General features: G+C 42.0%; 1 pseudogene; it reads right to left on the reverse strand.

Moving 5' to 3' along the window:
* Rpl10a-ps3 (ribosomal protein L10A, pseudogene 3) lies at positions 10,274-10,990 on the reverse strand (annotated as a pseudogene).

The following is a 12,112-nucleotide window of genomic DNA, read 5'->3' on the forward strand; positions in this document are numbered from 1 at the left end:
GTCCTGCATCATTCCCTTGGAGAGGGTGTCCTTTATGATCCCTTGGCACACTGAGCAATGATTGGAAGGTAAAATCTAGTGAATTTCACCTCCCAAATAATTTTGAAGTGACTGTGATGATCTGAGGAAATATGAAAAATGTGTGATTTTATTTTTAATACACAAGGCTTGCAATAAAGCAATATGTCACTTGGTTCCATTTCTGTAGTTTAAATGCCATTTTACATTTCCCATGTGACTATAGGTGTCTCTCTCTATATATACACATACATGTGCATTTATATCTGCTCATGTGCAAATACTATACATGGCATAGAAAGCTACAATGTGAAAGGACAACCTTGAAGCACTGTAGTCGAATGACTTCAGCTGGCTTTATTTGATGCTGGAACTGGCAAAACTCAGTTCTGTACAGAATGGGCTGGAGGCAGATGAGGGTGAACAGAGACAGGAGGAAAAGACAGAAACTGTGCCAATCATTGCAAAGTCGCCTTCAGGACTCAGAGGTAGAGCGCTTGCTTAGTGCGTGCGAGGACCTGGGTTTGATTTCTGGCACTTCCCAGACATAAGCAACAAGAGTTATATTCTTGGTTAAGGCAGAGACAGAACAAACGAAGTACACTCCTTTTCAGTGTGAGAATTAAGATCAGAGAGCTTTGCTATCTTTTGCTTCATACATCAGTATTCTGTGCATGCATGCGTGTATGTGTGGTGGGATGGTGATGATGGTGGTGGTGGCAGTGGTGTCTACATGGGTGCATATGGAAGCTAGAGGTCGCAATTGGGTGACTTCTTCAATTGTTTCTCCACATTGCTTTTGAGACAGGGTCTCTCACCAAACTTGGTGCCATTTTAGCCAGAGCAGCTGGCTATTGAGCCCCTAGGGTTCACCTATCTCTGCCCCAGAAAAGCTAGGGTTACAGACACGCCCACAACACTTGGCTTTTATGTGAGTGCAGGGAATTCAAACTGAGGTCCTCCCACTTTGGTAGTGGTCACTTTACCCTTTGAGGCATCGCCTCTCCCCAGCCACTGCTTCTGTGGGGCCTTGGAGAACATAACCCATGAGGTGGGCCCTCCTGTTAGTACACCTCTGAGCTAAGGCTCCATCTGAACCCCTTTCAACAGCCTTGGGGAGTAAATCCTATTAGGACTTTCAAAAAAATAAAAACATGTCGTAAGCTGGGGATGTAGCTCAGTGGTAGAGTATTCACTTAGCCTGAGGAAGGTCACTGTCTAGAGTACTCACCTAACCTGAGAAAGGTGATTTTGCTTCATTTCTGGCTTTGTCCAACAAACAAAAACTAAAGTCACACACACACACACACACACACACACACACACACACACACACACACAAACCCACTGGAAATCCTTGGTTTAGACTGGAGACTTTTTGGCCATGTGGTTCCTTGCTTGAAGATTTAAGATGGCATCATGTCAGGAAAACCCTACAAATGAGGTTCAACCCTGAGCTTAGAGTTTATACGCTGGCTCATAGCTTAGCCTTTGGTAGGATCCAGTGTGCATTTGGTCTCTTCTGGAGTGATGGATCACCTACCCTCTGCCACTCACTCACTCACTCACCCGATATTCATTGCCTCCTGTGATGCACAGTGGGGTGGATGGAGAAGAAACAGCAGATTCCACTCTTAAAATCTTACAGCTCCAGAATTGAAAGGCAGGCCATACCAGTTCAGTGTAGCATCCACTTTAACAGAGGTCCCACCATCAGAAAGAAAAGCTTGCCCCAAAACTCTTCGTGGGATCCCAGAGAAGATCCTTGTAGACTAAGATGTGGTTTGGCAAAAACTAAAAGCAATTCTCCAAATGAGAGGAAGGCTGGATGGCAGGGAGTTTCAGTCAGGAAAGCTCAGGAGAAGCGTGCTGCGTGGAATGACTGTGGTCCAGCACAGTGCAGGGAGACGGGCACAAGATGAAGGGCAGTGGGCAGGCATTGACCACTCCCGGGGCAGCTTCTCTCGCATGCGTTTTATCTACTTGGGTTTAAAACTCGGTACCGACCTTTTGGAGTGATAGGATTATTGTAGACCAGTTCATTTGTCTTTGCTACAGTTCCCTGTAATATTGGAAGAATACGACCATACGATGTGTGTGTGTGTGTGTGTGTGTGTGTGTGTGTGTGTGTGTGTGTGTGATTAAGTGGATTAATATTATAAGCTCTAACAGCACCACCTGGCATATTGCTGTCCTTATATAAGTGTTGGCAGCGATCAAGGTGATACTGATGTTGACAAAGATGTGTCACTCACGGGGGCCCCCAAGGGAGGTAGCACAGGTGGACATGGCATGCACTGTCCATTTCTGGATTGCTAGGGCTGAGGAATTACTTTGGACAGGAGAGGAGTCAGTTCTCAAATTCTGAATGTGGCCGTGAGAGCATATTCATCATGAGGTGTTCAAAACACTAGGGATGCCCTGTCCAAAAGCGACGGGAACAAAACACTATCCACAATGAGCAGAGCTTTCTCCGGAGTGAGTTCTCAGATGTGAGCACACATCAGAAACATCTGAAGGAGTTACAGCAGGTTGTGTTCCACTCCTGGGTCAGTTCACAGATCTGCGGGAGAATCCATGATCCGCATTTTCCTAACATGTTCCAGAATGACGCTGTGGTCTGAAGTCCACACTTGGAGATATTGCCTGCTCCCTTACCTTAGACGGTAGGTCAGACCTAGAATTCTTGGCTTCCTGCTACAAACCACATCTTCTGCTGGGCAGCCCGGATTCCCTCCCAGTTTCAGAGATACCAGCTCTGCAGGCTCCCAGGGTCTATGTGTGGCTTGGATCCCGTTCCTGTATTTGTGAAAACAGGAGATTGGACTAAATCTCTGGGCATTCTGAATCAGGATTCCACCTATGTGCCCTGGCAGGACAGAAGAGGACAAAGAAGCTGGTCTCCTGCCAGTCTGTCACCCAATTCTCTATTAACCCCACTGAAATCAAGAAGTTGTCTATAGCTCTGTTGGAGAAGGCAGGGAGCTCTCTCTGACATTTTCAGCGAGATGATTTAGATTTTCCATCCCAGAGTTTACTAGTTTAGATGATCACAAGACTACACTGTCACTATCATGAGTTAATCTGCTTCATGAGTGCAGGATGAAGTGTCTTGACAACCCACTGATTCCGACAACAGTGGTCAGGCTGGGGATCATGGGTTCGTGTGTCATTCTCTAACTTTAATCTCCTCCGGCCCCTACTTCGTGGCATGCTTGCTGGCTGCACCTGTCTGCAGCTCTGGGCCGCAGGTTGATTTCCTGGGATGAACGCCTCATGGAAATGACTGGGCAGGCCTTGCAGTGAAATAGGAGATCCACAACCCTGAGCTTGGCAGGTCGTCTGTCTCCAGACCATTTTGATGGTGAGGCAGGTAGGATTTCAGTGACGAGTTACATAACCACTCTCGGAAGGGACAGTCTGTTCTACCACCGCTAATTGTTGTTAATAATTTAAATGCTCTTTTATCAGATTACATATTCCTGTTTACCTCTATGACTTACATAAAGAAATCTTTAAGTTTTAGACTTTTGGCTAGTTTTTTTGTTTTGTTTGTTTGTTTTTTTGTTTGTTTGTTTGTTTTGTTTTTTAATATAAAAGCTCAGGGAGAGCCCTAGCAAATTATTTCTTTCCTGGAACCTATTAGAATATCCTCTTTTTTTTTTTAAGAAAGCTTTCTGACATTTAAGAAAAACAAAGAGATGATTCTGAGCCTTAGCAACCTTCTGGTGGTGTCGGCAGACCTCTGGGGTGACAGACATTATGTTCCAGTGGGGTCAGAGTTTAGCGCTGGGGCGTAGGTGAAAAGCCACTTCTACCTTCTTACTGTTTAATAGAGATGAAACAATCACTCGTTTATAGTGCAAACCGAATACTTAAAATAGCACAAGGAGAACAAAATGCTGTAGAATCTGAGCAGAGGGGGCTTTCCATGGGTGGCCAGGTTTGGAGGAATCTTAGTGGAGTGAGAGGAGGAGAGAGTTCTGACAGGTGTGGCTGGGGAAGGACCTTCTGGTGGTGACATTCTCTCTCTGAGCAGTCACCACAGGACAGTTATGGAGGCTTGTTCTTAGACACTTCTTTCCAACAGGGAGTAGCCACTGACTCTGGCAGACACTTTGGATAGAAGAAGCAAGCCTCGGAACTCACCTGTGGGAGCGTGGTGGCCAAGCTCTGAGATGGATCAATTTCCTTCATCCCTTCTGCCTTACTTATCCACATACGGTTCAAAGCTGGCATTTGGTGAGGAGCTGGCATGCCAGTTGGTAGCCTAGAGAAGCCAGCCATGACCCCCGTTAACCCAGGAGGCTACAACAGAGCTGGGCCTACTGAGTTTCTACCAGCTCACAAATTGAGAATGAGCTGAGGTGGTAAGGGAGCATACGGGCCAGGAGACCTTCACGTGGAGGATGGCTAGGGCACCAGATGCTTAGAGGAAGGCCAGGAGTAACAGAGGAATGTGAGCCAGGGTCACGAGGCTGCAGTTGAGAAGTGGCTGGTGTTCTCTAGGAGTGAGGATCCTGAGTGGGTAGCACACCGTACCCAATCCCCATCTTTGCTACCTGAGTGTGTGTGTGTGTGTGTGTGTGTGTGTGTGTGTGTGTATTTGAGGTCACTTTAGAAGTAACTCAGGAAGTCCAGTTCCCTTGGTAGTGGGACTGGGGTCATTTCTGCTCATTCTCTAGATAAGGGAAGCAGCTCACAAGAGAGTGTTTCATAGAACATGTGCCCATCCATCTACTCTTGTTGGTGTTGTCCGGGAAGACACTGCATGGGTATTTCTGCCCTTCAGCCAGTTCCCCCTGGAATTGGAAGCTCACACTACTGCTTACAGAGCAGTACTGGAATGTTGGATGCTGCGTCCAGCTCAGTGCCCACACTGGCCCTGGAACTGAGGGGGTGTAGCATGTTATTTCTCCTCAAACGACCACAGAGCTCATCTGGAAGGAGAGATGTCACAGGTCATGTCTTAACCATCTCAGGTCAGCAGTATTTCTCAACTGCATCTGATAAAGTGTGCATTGACACCGTTTTTTCTATGTCCCTGTTAACTATTCAGAACAAGTAAATATAAAACTTTTATGTAACTTATTTAGTTTTGATCACAGCAGTATCTTCCATAGACAGAGTGACCAGGGAACATGATGCCTTTACACACTACTCTGCCACCCTCCTCTGTTAGCTCTTTCAACCCTGGAGCAGTCAAAATGTGCAAAGTTTTAACTTTTACAGTTATCTTAAATTAGTGTTTTTTCTTTTACACTTCTATTATTTTTTCTGATACTGATAATGACTGAAATTATTTTTTTATTTTATATATTTTTATTATGTATTTTCCTCAATTACATGACTTTGAAATTATTTTGTGGCATTCTAAACTGATAATTCTTTTCTTAAGGAATAGACCCTTTAAAGAGCAGTTTGGGGTTCCCAGTGAAACTGAATGGAAAGTACCCAGCGTTGCCAAACCCCCACATCCTTGCCCATGAAGTCTCCTCACTCCACATGTTAGCATTCTGTTTGAAGCCACTCATTTGTGACAGTGTAATCATCACACAGTACATATGGCTTATGGGTAATGTTCCTAGTGCTGGGCCTTCTGTGGCTTTAGGCACCAGTATCTTGATGGACCTGTAGCCTGACCAGCACAGTACCATCTAAAGTACCGATGTCTTCTCATATAGACTACATCACACAGCAGTTTCCCAAAGCCATTTCAATGGGCTTCCTTCACTTACTGATGCCCATCTATGATCTTTTCCCATTCCGATGGCCTTACTTTCGATGTTTCATAATGTTGTAATGTGTAGACACAGCATGGTTTCTCTAACCCATCTGTTACTCAAAACACTCTTGCCGTTTCCAAGTTGGGGTAATTGTTAAGTATGGTGCTACAAACACTGCATCCCAAGGTTTTGTGTGGACCCAAGTTTTCCATTGAGAAAAGGATTGTTTACCATTTAAAAAATGAAGTCTTCGTTTCGCCTTCTTGCCAGAAGTGACCAGAGCGCCTGCTGTGTGTCACATCCTCACCAATGTTGAGTGGCATCAGTGTTCCAGATTCTGTCATTCTGACCAGCACATAATAGGATCTTAATGTTACTTTAATTTGCCATTCCTTGACATTAAAATGCAAGGGCACCCACATTCATGACATTAAAGCTCAAAACATACATTGAACCCCACAAAATAAAGGTGGGAGACTTCAACACCCCACTCTCACCAATAGACAGGTCAACAGGTCATTGAAACAGAAACTTAACAGAGACACAGTGAAACTATTAAAGGTTATGAACCAAATGGAATGTGTGTGTGTGTGTGTGTGTGTGTGTGTGTGTGTAAACATTTCACCATAAAACAAACTAAAGAATACACCTTCTTCTTCTCAGCATCTTGTGGTACTATGGTATTTTCTCCAAAATTGACCATAACAAAACAAGCCTCAACAGATACAAGAAGATTGAAATAATCTCATGCATCCTATCAGATCACCAGAGACTAAGGCTAGATGTCAATAATGACACCTTTCATGTAAATATTTGTCAACCGTGTCTCTTTGATGAGGTGTGTTTTGAAGTTTGATGGTTTTTGCTAGTTGGTTGGGTAGTTTATTTAATTTATTTAGCTTATTCATACGTTTTCATCTACACTGTGGATTATCTTTCCATTTCCTTTGGCAGTGTCTTTTGCCGACCAGAAACATTTAATTTTAATGACGTCCAGCTGATCTTTTTCACGTATGTGCTTTTAGTGTTGGGGTATATATAACCAATGTTACATTAAAAACTCACATCCAAACAGAGGGCCATGTAGATTCTTCTCTTTCTAAAGTCTCACAGCTTTATGTCTCACATTCAGATCTAAGATCTACTGTGAGCCCGTGTTCTGAAGTCATGTTCTGTGTCTACCTTTATAGTTTTGGCTTGGGTTGTGGTCTACCAGTATTTAGACCACCTTTACTCCTCCAATACAGACCAGTTGACTGTATTGTATCTCTTTCATCAACTTGCCTGTTCTGTGGATACAATGTTGCATTGGATTTGTAGCTTTTATAATTAACCTTGAAGCAACACAGTATTAGTTTCCTGACTCTTTGTCTCCTTCAATGTGGTATTGGCTCTTTATGATCTCTCCCTAAACTTTAAAATTGGTTTGTCTATACTCGCAGAACAGCTTCTGAGAGTTTGACTGAGGCTGTATAGAATTCATGGATCAAAGTGGGAAGGGTTGACACCTTTACAATGTTAAGCACAGCCACCCAGGAGCATGGTCTCCTTTCCCTTTATTTTGTTCTTTATTCTTCCAGTGGTTGCTCTCATACAGATAGGCTTAGATATTGGCCTGAATACTTGGGGCGCGGGGAGTTCAGTGCTAACACAAATAGCATTGTGGTTTTAACTTCAAACACTACCTGCTTATTGCAGGTACATCGAGCTTCCGTCCTGAAACTCAACTAGAATAATCCCTTAATGAGTTCTAGGAGTTTGTTGTTGATTCTGCTACACAGACCTTCTTCATAGACGATTGGGTCATTTCTGAACAAAGCTGGCTTTATTTCCTTCTTCTTCATCAATTTCCCTTTACTTCTTTTTCTTATCACACCGATGGGACTTCTCTTGCAGAATTGAAAATAGGTGGTGAGGTGGAAAAAGAGGGAATCCTTGCTTCGTTCCTAGGCTCCTTAGGAAGCATCCAGTTTCCTAGCCTTAAGTGTGATCAACTGAAAAATATCTTTATTGGGTTGCTTAGTTCTATTCTTTGTTTACAGAGAGGTTTTAAAAAACGTGTGTTTGACATTTGAAAAGTGTCTCTTTCTGTATTTTTCAATATGATAAGTGATCTTTTTTTCCATCATCTTTTTGATGTGGTCACTGATTACTGAACTATACTTTTGTACCTAGGATAAAGCCTGCTTGGTGGTGGCATATAGTTGATTGTGTAGAATACTGAACTTGTTAACCAATATTTTCTTGTGGATCTTTATTTCAGTGTTCATGGGAGATACTGATCTGTAATTGTTTTTTATAAACAATTTACATGTGGTTCAGACTCTAAGGTAGTGGTGGTACCACAGGAAGAGGTAGAAAGCATATATTAACGAAGAATAAAAATTCCACCTTAAGAAACCAGAAAAGGAAAGGGAAATTAGCCCTAAAGTAATCAGAAAAAAAGTGAGTGATAAAAATGATCACACAAACCCATGTAATATGTACAGAGGAAAATGAGAAGCAAAAGCAATAAACCCCAAAGCTATTTCTTCAAAAAATGTTAAAATTAATAGCCTTTTTCCAGGAGGGGAAAATTAGAAAGAAAAAAAAACACACAAAATTCTGATATCAGAAAGAAAATAAGAGCCTGTCTGCGGCTGATTTCCAGTGAGATCACTGAGAATACAGTCTCTTCTTTAAATGATTGGTGGCATCCACCAGTAAACCCATCGGTGCCAGGTGTATTATGAAATAATACTGAACAGATTTAACTTCCTAACAGAGATAAGTTCTTCCAGTTGTTCATATTACATCATATGCGTTCTGGAAGCTTTTGACTTGAAGGAAAGAGACCATTTAATCCAGGTTGTTTGTAGGTCAAGTCGTTCATAGTATTCATTGTTTATCTGAGCATCGTTGGCATCTGTAGTGATGTCTCTGTTTTATTTCTGATAGTAATTGGTGTTTTCTCCCCCCTTTTTTCCTAGTTAGTTTTGCAAAAAAACATGTTTATTTTTTTCCAAAAATCTTTTTCAAAGAAGTTAGCTTTTTATTTCATTGATATTTTTAAAAAGCAACATCCTATGCTTAATTTGATTGATTTTTAATGTAATTTTCATTATTGGTTTTCTTCTTTTTGCTTTGGAGTTATTATTTTCTTTTTTTAGTTTCCTACAATGAGAACTTAATAGATATTTTTCTTTTCTAACATATGCTTTAATGCTATAAATCTTTCTAAATATTACTTTTACTGAGCTCCACACTTTTTGATAAGTTGTGTTTCAATTTTCTTTTAGTTCAAGATATTTCACAATTTTCACATCTTTTTTGACCCACATGTAATTTAAAAGTACATTGTTCAATCTCCAACTATTATCTTTGCTATCCTAACTGCTTTCTGTTATGTGTCTAATCTAATTTTGGTTTTATTTTTGAAATAATATGTTGCATGAGATTTCTGTTATTTCTAACATTGAGGCCTATTTTGTCTTACAATATTTAGCTTATATTGAATGTTTCATTTGAGCTTGAAAATCTGCATTTTGTTGATATTGGATCAAGCCAATTAGTATATAGCAAACACATAGTTGATTAAGAGTGCAGTTGAGTTCAACTCTGACCCTGGTGAATTTCTTCTCAGGTGTGTGTAGGTGTGTGGGGTCTATTCTGACTCAAGGAATTTGTTTCCTGGAAGTTCTACCAGTTTTTACTTCTATGTTTTGTTTCTCTGCCATGTCATTTTAGAGAACCACTCTATTTTTGTTTGTTTGTTTGCTTGCTTGTTTGCTTGTTTGCTTGTTTGTTGTTATTGTTGTTGTTTTTTGAGACAGGGTTTCTCTGTATAGCCCTGGCTGTACTGGAACTCACTCTGTAGACCAGGCTGGCCTTGAACTCAGAAATCCACCTGCCTCTGCCTCCCAAGTGCCGGGATTAAAGGCATGCGCCACTACTGCCTGTTGAACCACTCTATTCTTATGTGATTTCCCTTTTATGCCAGACATTGTTCTTGCTGTGAAGGTTCCTGTGTATGAAGTTAATCTAAGCATGGGACTCTGTTGCTTGACTTGACCGAGACCCAGCTTTCACCACGGACCTTTAACCTACACACATTCTATCCAGAGCACTTCCTCTTGGAACTTGCATTGTTTTCTTTTATCCATTAGCAATCTGTGCTTTAGCTGATGATACAATGTAGCTGATACCATTGATACTTCTGTGCTTTAACTGATACAATGTAGCTGATACCATTGATACTGCTGTGCTTTAACTGATACAATGTAGCTGATACTATTGATACTTCTATGCTTTAACTGATACAATGTAGCTGATACTATTGGTGCTCATCCTGTCTGCCATGTTTGTTACTGTTTACACATGCAAACACATAGGCAAAAACAATTCAATATGGTGATGAGTTTGAACAAATGATTATGTGTTGGACCAACAAAAATAAATCCTTTCTCTTCTTCATTTTCTGGCTTTTTCCTTTTCAAATAGATCTGAGTTTCTAATGTATCATTTTCCACTTCTTTGATTTTTTTTTTTTTTGAGTGGAGGCACTGAGGTTTATTGGAGTATCCTAATACAGACGCTGGGGCTTGCCCATGGTGCTCTTGATGTACAAAGACCGGACGTTTTGTCAGTTTTTCTTGAGCAAGGACACCAAGAAATTGACAGCCAGATGGATGTTGTAGTCCAACGCATCATCGGTCATCTTCACATGGCCAACAGCAACAGCCAGACACGGCACCTTCTTCATCTGGAACTTGATTGTAGATTTCACCTCATCCACTTTGGCTGCCATGTTTTCATTGTGTGTCCCCATGGAGGGGAACTTGCCAGCCTTGTTTAAGCCTGGGCCCAGGATACGTGGGATCTGCTAATCAGAGACTCAGAGGCCAAAAAGGCATCGTACTTCTTGGCCAGCTTTTTGACCAACTTCTTGTTCTTATTAAGCTTCTTACACTCCTCTATGTCCATGTGGGGATATCCACGGCCCTGGCTTCATCACAGTGCTGCTGGTCCCCCAGAACGCATGAGGAGAACTTGGGGCAAGGGATGGACCTTAGCCTGACAGTGCCCAAGAAGTGTTTGTCTTTCTGAGGGCTGTAGTTCTTCAGGCTGATCTGCAGCTCTGCCCTCTCCAGAAACTTGTGGCCCTTGCGCTGGTTCCCGTGCAGGACTTCCTGCACCACCTCATACAGGGTGTCGAGTGAGACTTTGCCGCTCATGGCTGCGGCTGCCTCAGAAACCGGAAAAAGAAGCTTCCTTGAATATTTTTTTTTAAAGATTTATTTATTATATGTAAGTACACTATGTAGTTGTCTTCAGACACTCCAGAAGAGGGAGTCAGATCTCGTGATCAGATGGTTGTGAGCCACCATGTGGTTGCTGGGATTTGAACTCCTGACCTTCGGAAGAGCAGTCGGGTGCTCTTACCCACTGAGCCATCTCACCAGCCCCCCACTGAGCCATCTCACCAGCCCTGAATATTTTTTTAAATTAGTTGGTCACACCTTTCCAACATTGATTTCTTCTTTTATTTTTGAAGAAAAACTATGCAATTGAAAAAGTCTAGGTTCATGAGATCCGTGTTTCTCTTTCCAAATTCTTCAAGGTTTCTACGGTATTGTACTAGTCAGGGATTTCTAGAACAACAGACTTATGGAATGAATATATATACATATACATATATATTCCACAGAATTATTTTTGGAATGACTTATAGGCTACAGTCTAACTAGCCCACAGGGCCACTTGTGAACGACAAGTCCAAGAATCTAGTAGTTGCTCAGTTCCACAAGGTTGGATGTCCCAGCTGGTCCTCTGTATAAGCTGGAGTTCTGACAAAGCAGGATTTAATAGATGTGGTGGCTAAGTTAGTGCAAGCAGGTAAAGAATAAACCCTTCCTTCTTCCATTGTCCTTATATAGGTCTCCAGCAGAAGATATGGCCCAGATTAAAGGTGTGCTTCAAGATGCAGATTAAAGATGTATGTTGATCCAGATTAAGAGTGTGTGCCATCCCACCTCAAGATCTGGCTCAAAGGCATGTTATCTTTCTGCCTCAAGATCCAGGTCACAAACGTGCCCTCCATTTCTGGATTGTAGTTCATTCCAGATATAGTCAAGTTGACAACCAAGAATAGCCATTACAGCTATCATAAGTAACAATTTTAAAATCACATCTTACCTATTTTGTGTTTGGGAAATGTATGTGTGACAGAGCGTGTTTGAGGAAGTCAGAGGACAACTTTCCATTGCCAGTTCCACTATGTGTATCCAGAAAATTGAACTCAGGTCTTCAGGCTTAACAGCAAGCTCCTTTACCCACTCAGCCACCTTGCCTGGCCTCAGGCCCTTACCTTTGCTCTTTGGTAAGTAAGA

Source organism: Mus musculus, chromosome 15 (assembly GCF_000001635.26).
Source record: "Mus musculus strain C57BL/6J chromosome 15, GRCm38.p6 C57BL/6J".
NCBI lineage: Eukaryota > Metazoa > Chordata > Mammalia > Rodentia > Muridae > Mus > Mus musculus.